This window comes from Olea europaea, unplaced genomic scaffold, assembly GCF_002742605.1.
Source record: "Olea europaea var. sylvestris unplaced genomic scaffold, O_europaea_v1 scaffold439, whole genome shotgun sequence".
Lineage (NCBI taxonomy): Eukaryota > Viridiplantae > Streptophyta > Magnoliopsida > Lamiales > Oleaceae > Olea > Olea europaea.
The window spans coordinates 82,022-91,340 of record NW_019262696.1 but is presented as its reverse complement, the minus strand read 5'-3'; positions in this window follow the sequence as shown (position 1 = coordinate 91,340).

Sequence of the window (9,319 nt, the reverse complement as noted above, 5' to 3'; positions counted from 1 at the left end):
TTTGTTAATTAGGAAAAACATCCCACAGAAACAGTTTCTTTGGCACCGACATGTAGACGTTCCACAAAAAACAATGCGTAAATAATCTATCTTTAAAAATTTTAGATTTTCACTCATTTTGAGAGTGCATATATTTATTATGACAAATATATATTTGTAGGGAAGATTGCAAGATATACGCTATCAAGTTCATAGAAATTTTATCGGCCGGATTAGATGTGAAACTTATGTCCGATTCTATGATTGAAAGTTGGAGGAAGAAACTAGCCCCTAAAGTTTTTGCTATGCATTTCGATCGATAATTGTTTTTTGGTATATTTTGCATGTTTATGTGGTCAAAAGATATGGAACTCCGATGGTATTTTTGTCTAGATAGTAGTTTTTGAATGATTTGGTTGGAAAACATGTGCACGGATGCTGATTTTTGTTTAGTCAATTTTGGATGTTGATCAGTCTTCCTGTGAAATTTATGGATGTTGATTGTCCACTCTGATCTCAATGTTGATTAGTTAGATTTGTCTAGATTCTTTGAATGTTGATTTTCTAGTCAGATTTGTATAGACGGTAGTTTTTATGGATGTTGATCAGTCATCCCATGAAATTTTGTTTTTTGCATTGTACGGATGTTTCATTCAGATATTGAAGTAAACATGATGTGAACCTCGTAGCAACGTTGACTACGAAACCCACAACAAGATTGACGAATCCAAGAAAGCCAAATTAATCCAAGAGTTTAGGATTAACCCAAAAGAAAGTTGAACCAAAAAATCCAACAAGAACAATGCTTGAAAGACCCCTTGATCACGCAATCCAAGAATTAAATCCGGTTGTTTGAACGCCACAAGTTAACACTTGATAAGTTCGAAGTTGTTCAATGAAGAACAATGAAGAGAAGACAATACGCCTCACTTTAATTCAATATCAATAATGTCAAAAAATTTTAACAATTGAGCGGAAACTCCTATTTATACTAAACCTAAAAGCTAGGTAAAAATCGTGCAAAGTCGATCATAATCCCCAAAATATGGAAAAGAATAAAAAACTAACAAAATATGAAAAATTGCCAAAATTAGAAAATTCGTCAAATTTTTGGTCTATGCGGCCACATGGTGTATTTTCATGCGGTCACATGGTTCAACCAAAAATCCATCTTGAGTTTCGGTATGCCTCCATGTGGTCGCATGGTGTTTTAGCTGTACGGTCGCACAGGCTTGTTTTCAGCCTCCGATTTCATCGCTTGATAATAAATTGATCCAAGTTGATTCGGCCCTCGACCCGAACATGAAAGTTGCTCCATTTTGAGTCCTGAACATGGTTCCATCAATGGTTTCTTGAACGAGCACTCCCATCGCTTATTTCACTTGCTTTGCCTTTGATCGCATCATCGGTCCGCCATCGACTATCAACGGGTCTCGTCTCGCACTCGCCTTCATCGGGCTCGACTCCTGGATCATATCATCCCCTCCCTCTTCAAAAGGATTCGTCCTCGAATCTGAACCTGCATCAAACAGAGAGAGATCAGATACATTAAAAGTAGCCGAAACATTATACTCACCTTAAAGGTCCAACTTGTAAGCATTGTCGTTTATCTTTTCAATCACTTGAAATGGTCCATCGCACCTCGGTTGCAACTTGGACTTCCTTTGCTCCGAAAACCGCTCCTTCCTAAGGTGTACCCAAATCTAATCTCCTGGCTCGAATGTCACGTGCTTCCTACCTTTGTTTGCCTGCGACGCAACCAACTTACTTTTGTTTTTAATTTGCGCTTTTACCTTTTCATAGAGTGACTTAACCAATTCCGCCTTCTTTTTGCCATCTAAACTATCACGTTTATTCACAGGTAAAAGAATTAAATCCAAAGGAGTTAGATTTCAAATGGAGAATATGACGTAGTAGAGTGAACAGTTCGATTGTATGCAAATTCAACAAATGTTATACACTCTTCCCAACTCTTCAAAATTTTATTGATTACTGTGCGTAACAATTGTGTCATAGTCCTATTCACTACCTCGATTTGTTCATCCGTTTGTGGGTGGTAAGTTGTGGAAAATAGCAACTTAGTGCCTAACTTACCCCACAAAACTCTCCAAAAGTGACTGAAAAATTTGACATCCCGATCCGACACTATGCTTCTAGGAACCCCATGTAAACGCACAATCTCTTTAAAGAATAAGTTAGCAATGTTCGTGGCATCGTCAGTTTTGTGACATGGTATAAAATGTGTCATTTTGTTGAACATATCTACAATCACAAAAATAGAATCCCGACCTCTCTTAGTCCTAGGTAAACCCAAAATCAAGTTCATCGAGATATCAACCCAATGCTCACTAGATATAGGTAAAGGTGTGTACAAACCTTGAGGTAAAACCTTAGATTTAGCCCTTTTACAACCTATGCATCGATTACAAATTCGCTCTACATCACTTTTTATCTTAGGTCAATAAAAATGCTCTTTCAATACAACTAAAGTCTTTTGAACCCCAAAGTGTCCCATCAATCCACCACTATGTGCCTCCCTTACTAACCACTCCCAAATAGAACAATTAGGAACACATAACCTATTTTCCCGAAATAAATACCTCTCATGCCTAAAGAACCTATCAACCACCCCTTTTATGCATGGCAAATAAATATCCAAAAATTCAACATCCTTTTCATACAATTCCTTAATATGTTCAATCCCAAGTAGCTTAGAATCCAGAGTAGTTAGCAATACGTACATTCGCGACAACGCATCCATCACCACATTTTCCATCCCTTGTTTATACCAAATGACGTATGGAAAGGTCTTAATGAATTCCATCCACCGTGCATGCCTCTTGCTCAATTTACCTTATTCCCGCAAATGCTTTAGTGATTCATGATCGGTGTGTATTACGAACTCCTTCGACCATAGATAATGTTGCCAAGTCTCCAAAGCTCGAACAAGTGTATAAAGTTCTTTGTCATATGTAGGATAATTTAAAACAGCTCCATTCAATTTCTCGCTAAAGTATGCAATAGGCCTCCGATCCTGCATTAAAACTGCTCCAATTCCTATTCATGATGCATCACACTCAATCTCGAATGTTTTATCAAAGTTAGGTAATGTCAAAACATGTGCTTCATACAATCTATCTTTAATAGTATTAAATGCAAGTTCCTGTTCATCACTCCAATGAAAATCTACACTCTTTTTAACTACTTCTACCCCATTAACACTAACCACAAAATCAAGAAAAATAACTATATCCATACAAAACGTGCATTTCTTAAGATTAGCATAGAGTTGTTCTTTCCTTAAAACAATTAACGCACACTTTAAATGTTCCAAATGCTCTCTTAGGTCTTTGCTATAGATTAAGATGTCGTCAAAATAAATCACAACAAATCTTCCTATAAAAGCACGTAAAACATGATTCATTAAACGCATAAAAGTACTAGGTGCATTTGTGAGTCCAAACGTCATAACCAACCATTCATATAAACCATATTTAGTTTTAAAAGCCATTTTCCATTCATCACCCTCCCGCATACGAATTTGATGATACCCACTTTTTAAATCAATTTTAGAAAATATGCAAGCACCATGTAATTCATCAAGCATGTCATCTAACCTAGGTATAGGGTGACAATACTTTATCGTTATGTCGTTGATAGCCCTACAATCCACGCACATTCGCCATGTTCCATCCTTTTTTGGCACAAGCAAAATCGGTACCGCACAAGGACTCATGCTTTCCCTCACGTATCCTTTGCTCATTAACTCCTCCACTTAACTTTGAAATCGAGATTACTTCGATAAGCCGATCGATTTGGAATGACAGCTCCGGGTATGAAGTCAATTTGATGCTCAATGCCTCGAATAGGCGACAATCCACTTGGTACATCCTCCAGAAATACATCGTCGAATTCCTGCAACAAAGACTTAGCCAAACTAGGGAGGAGTGGGTTAGTTTCCTCAAAATTGAGGAGTGATTCCTTATAAACGAACAAGATCATCTCTTTTCTCTCAACTACTGCCCTTCTCAAATCACTCTCTTTTGCAAAAAAATTCGCTTGTGTTTTCTCTCTTCTCTCGGGGCACTCTCTTTCTTTTCTCTCTTGTGATGGCTCTCTTTTTTTCTCTCTAATGGCTATCTCAACATTTTCTCTCTTTTTCTCCAACTCACTATTTTCTCTCATTTTTTCTAACTCTTTTGCTCTCTTCACTTCTCAATTTTAATTGGTCCTCATAGACTTGCGCCGGTGTTAATGGCAATGGCACAAGAGTAATGGTCCTTCCATCCTTAATGAAACTATATCTATTTTTGTACACATCATGCATAGCCTTCCTATCGTATTGTCATGGTCGTCCCAATAAAATATGTCCCGCTTGCATTGGCATCACAGCACACACTAATTCGTCCTTATAACTCTCAATTGACAAATTAATTAACACCCTTCGATTCACCCTCACCTCGCCACTCTCATTCAACCATTGCAATTTATAAGGTCTCGGGTGTCTCAACAATGTTAAATCCAATTTTTCTACAAGAGATACGCTAGCTACATTAATGCAACTACCACCATCAATTATAACACTACATACCATATTGTTGACGTGGCATCGAGTGTGGAAAATGTTCTCCCGTTGCAACTCTAAGTCATCCGCTTTGACATGAGTAGTGAGAGCTCGCCTTGTGACTAGTAGATCCCCAACCGGACCTTCAACTTTTTCTTCTTCACTAACATCCTTCAACGCCGGCATGTCATCAAACTCGTCATCAATATCGCTCACAATCTCTCCATTATCCCGCAACACCATCACCCGTTTGTTTGGGAATTGAGAAGCAATATGCCCCGTTCCCAAACACCTAAAACATTTGATGTCCCAATTACGCGACGGTTGTGCCTCCGGTTTTGATATTGGTTTGCTAGCATTTTCATCTTTGCCCTTTTGCCAATCATTTTTACCTCTAGGTGCAGCCCCATTTTTGTTGTTATCATCCCACTTTGATTTCCATGTTGGATTAGAAGTCGAAGTACCTAACGGTTGCCTAGACGCCCCCTTCCTCTTCAATTACCTCTCGACCTTCATTGCCACATGTAACATGTCCTCGATTTTCACATAGTGTTGCAACTCTACAACATTTACAATATCTCGATTTAACCCATTCAAGAACCGTGCCATGGTAGCTTCTCGATCTTCCTCCACATTAGCCCGAATCATAAGAATTTCCATCTCCTTGTGATAATCCTCTACGCTTTTCGATCCTTGGTACAAACCTTGCAATTTTTGATGGATTTCCCTGTAATAGTGACTTGGAACAAACCTCCTCCTCATCAACACCTTCAATTCATCCCAAGTGCTAATTGGTCTTTCCCGACCCCTACGCCGTGATGTAAGTACTTGATCCCACCAAGATATCGCGTAATCCACGAATTCAAGCACCACCAATTTTACCTTTTTCTCCTCCAAATAATTATAGCACTCAAAAATCATCTCAACCTTCCTTTCCCACTCTAAATATGCTTCCGGATCACTTCTCCCCTTAAATTGCGAAATAGTCATTTTAATACTCCCCAAATTTCCATCTACTTCATTTCCCAAGTTATTTCTACCCGGTCTTTCCATCCTATCGTCCCTATGCCTCACTCGACCCATATCAAAGTCATTTTCATCAAAATCATCCTCATCACTACGATACTCATATCACCTTCCTCTCCTAGATTCACGCCTACCCGGCCCTCTAGCGTTAGACATCTCCGCTTGTCCCCGGCTAAGATTAGCAATTGAAGTACCTAGTTCCACCATCCATTCCCCTTGCCTATCCACCTTCTCCCTAACATCACCAAGTACCCGTTCGAACCTCCGTATCATGTCCTCTGAAGCATTGTTTTCATTACCGTTTCGACTTGAGTTGGAACCTTCTCTTTCCGACATCATATCACACAATTTTTTATACCTCACAAAGATTTCACACGGAAAACACTCACTATGAATTTTTCCCTCTATTAAACTCACCACTCGACCTTTTACCACTCAAAGTCTCCCTCCAAGTACTTCAAAGAACCAAGTGAATTAAATCAGTTGTTTTACCGAGAATTCAAACAAACCGAATATTAATCGAAGACCACGAGACACAAAGGACTTGAATAAATGGAATAGATGAATGTTTTGACAAGAATATGTGAATAGACTCAATAGAAGATTGAAGAAAATCGAACCCAATTGAATATCTCAAAATCAAACACAATGTAGTAATTGTTGTTGGTAGAAAAACAAAATCAAACAATAATAATATAAATTTTTTGGGTAATTAGCACAAAACATCCCTACCTTTCGATATTTTTGTGGAAAACGTCCCTACCTTTCATTTTTTGGTGGATTACACCCTTACCTTTACATTTTTTTGCGCAAAACGTCCTTCTGTCAACTCTCTGTTAAAATGCTCCGTTAAATCAAAAAAGTAATTAGCATAAAAGGTCCCTACCTTTCAAAGTTATTGTGCAAAATGTCCCTACCTTTTATTTTTTAGCATAATTAGCAGAAAAGGTCCCTACCTTTCAATATTATTGTGCTAAACGTCCCTACCTTTCATTTTTAGCATTTTTACCCTTACATTTTACCTTTCATTGCGCAAAAGGTCCTTTTCATCCATTTTTTCAATAAAATGACGATTTTACCCTCCTATTGAAATAAAGCAAAAAGAAAAGAAAAAAATAATTAATTAATTGCAATCATAGTTCTAAATCTTTCAAAACATTACAGATAAATCCTAAATTCTCCACTACCGCCACTTTCACAACCCCACCAAGCCACCACCTATAGATCCATAAAGCACCACTTTTCGACCACAACACATAGGACTCCACCACCACCAGCGTCGCCTCACTCTCCCCAATATCCTCCTCCATAGTATTGGTCACCAATCTGTCCGAAACAACCACATTTATGGTGGTGGAGTCCGGTGGGCATGGTGGTCGAAAGGTGGTATTATGTGGATTTATAGTTGGCAGCTTGATAGGTTGTGAAAATAGTGGTGGTTGAGAATTTATGATTTTTTGTAATTTTTTAAAAATTTAAGGATTATGGTTGCAGTTGGTAATTCATCTTTTCTTTTTGTTTTATTTGAATAGGAGGGTAAAATCGTCGTTTTATTGAAAAAATGGATGAGAATGACCTTTTTGCAATGAAAGGTGAAAGGTAGGGGTGAAAATACTAAAAATGAAAGGGAGGGACGTTTTGCACAATAATATTGAAAGGTAGGAACCTTTTCTGCTAATTATGCTAAAAAATAAAAGGTAGGGACGTTTTGTACAATAACTTTGAAAGGTAGGGTCCTTTTGTGCTAATTACCTTTTTGATATAACGGAGCATTTTAACGGAGAGTTGACATAAGGACGTTTTGCGCAAAAAAATGTAAAGGTAAGGGTGTAATACACCAAAAAATAAAAGGTAGGGACGTTTTCCACAAAAACATCGAAAGGTAGGGATGTTTTGTGCTAATTACCCAATTTTTTTTTCTCCTCTTTTTTTTATTTTTATTTTTTATTACTCTTTGATGAAAGAAGATGAGTAAACCACCAACAACTCAACGAAACGACGAAAAGAAAATAAGAACAAAGAAGAACTAAGAAAAAACAATTAACGACCCAAACAAATAAAGAAAAGATATAACCTTCAATTAATTTGGAGCCAAAGTTCTGATACCAACTAATACGAACCCCATAGCAACGTTGACTACGAAACCCACAACGAGATTGACGAACCCAAGAAAGCCAAATTAATCAAGAGTTTAGGATTAATCCAAAAGAAAGTCGAACCAAAAAACCCAACAAGAACGACGCTTGAAAGACCCCTTGATCACACAATCCAAGAATTAAATCCGGTTGTTTGAACGCCACAAGTTAACACTTGATAAGTTCGAAGTTGTTCAATGAAGAACGATGAAGAGAAGACAATAAGCCTTACTTTAATTCAATAACAATGATGTCCAAAGTTTTTAACAATTGAATGGAAACTCCTATTTATACTAAACCTAAAAACTAGGTAAAAATCGTGCAAAAGTCGATCATAATCCCCAAAATATAGAAAAGAATAAAAAACTAACAAAATATGGAAAATTGCTAAAATTAGAAAATTCGTCAAATTTTTGGTCTTTGCGGCCGCATGGTGTATTTTCATGCGGTCGCATGGTTCAACCAAAAATCCATCTTGAGTTTCGGTATGCCTCCATGAGGTCGCATGGTGTTTTAGCTGTGCGGTCGCACAGGCTTGTTTTCAGCCTCCGGTTTCGTCGCTTGATAACAAATTGATCTAAGTTGATTCGGCCCTCGACCCGAACATGAAAGTTGCTCCATTTTAAGTCTCGAACATGGTTCCATCAATGGTTTCTTGAACGAGCAATCCCATCGCTTGTTTCACTTGCTTTGCCCTTGATCGCGTCATTGGTCTGCCATCGACTATCAACGGGTCTTGTCTCGCACCCGCCTTAATCGGGCTCGACTCCTGGATCATATCAAAACATGGTTGAAAGAGAGATGCAGTTGTGAAATTTTGTTATTTGCATTGTATAGATGTTTCATCAAATATTGAAGCAGACATGGCTGAAAGGGAGATGCAACTTGTCATGACAACTTATCTATATGGTGATGAAAAATAGACTATTATATGAAAAATGCAGTTTTGTGCTTAAAATGACAGTGTGCCGTTTGGGTCATACTACTAAAGTGTTCCCCTAAAGTGCACTAATAAATGCTATGTTTTGTGTATCCTAAATGGCAATCGTACTTGTAAAAGGATCGCATGTATTGAATGATTACACGTGATTTTTTATATACTGTATACCTTAAACGGTAGCCATACAAGTAAAACATCAATGTGTCATTTTGGGTCAAGCAGTCTCAAATTCACTCAAAAACTAGTAAAATAATGTTTGAAACATCTTAAAAACATTGTACATTGAAAAATTATAGTATAAGTTTAAACCCTAAACTCTAAATTACAACCATACGTTTGAAATGTCCAACTATCGTTTTGGGTCAAGAGTTATTGGTTTCACTTTAAAACTGGCACAACGGTGTTTGAGACATAATACACATCCAGTACACACTGAACGACTACACGTGCTATGATTTGCATACCACACTTGCCCCATAGGTTGTTCTTTATTGTCAAGTGAAGTGTAGTGTAGTAAGTTCCCACCGACTATAGAGAAACTCACTATAGTTTGGACAAATGTATCGATTGTAATATCGAAATGTAATTCAAACCTTCGTCTTTCGATTTTCAAGTATTTATGGGCTTCATTGTACCAAATGGATACGAAACGAGTCGAAACGTCGCCCATACATT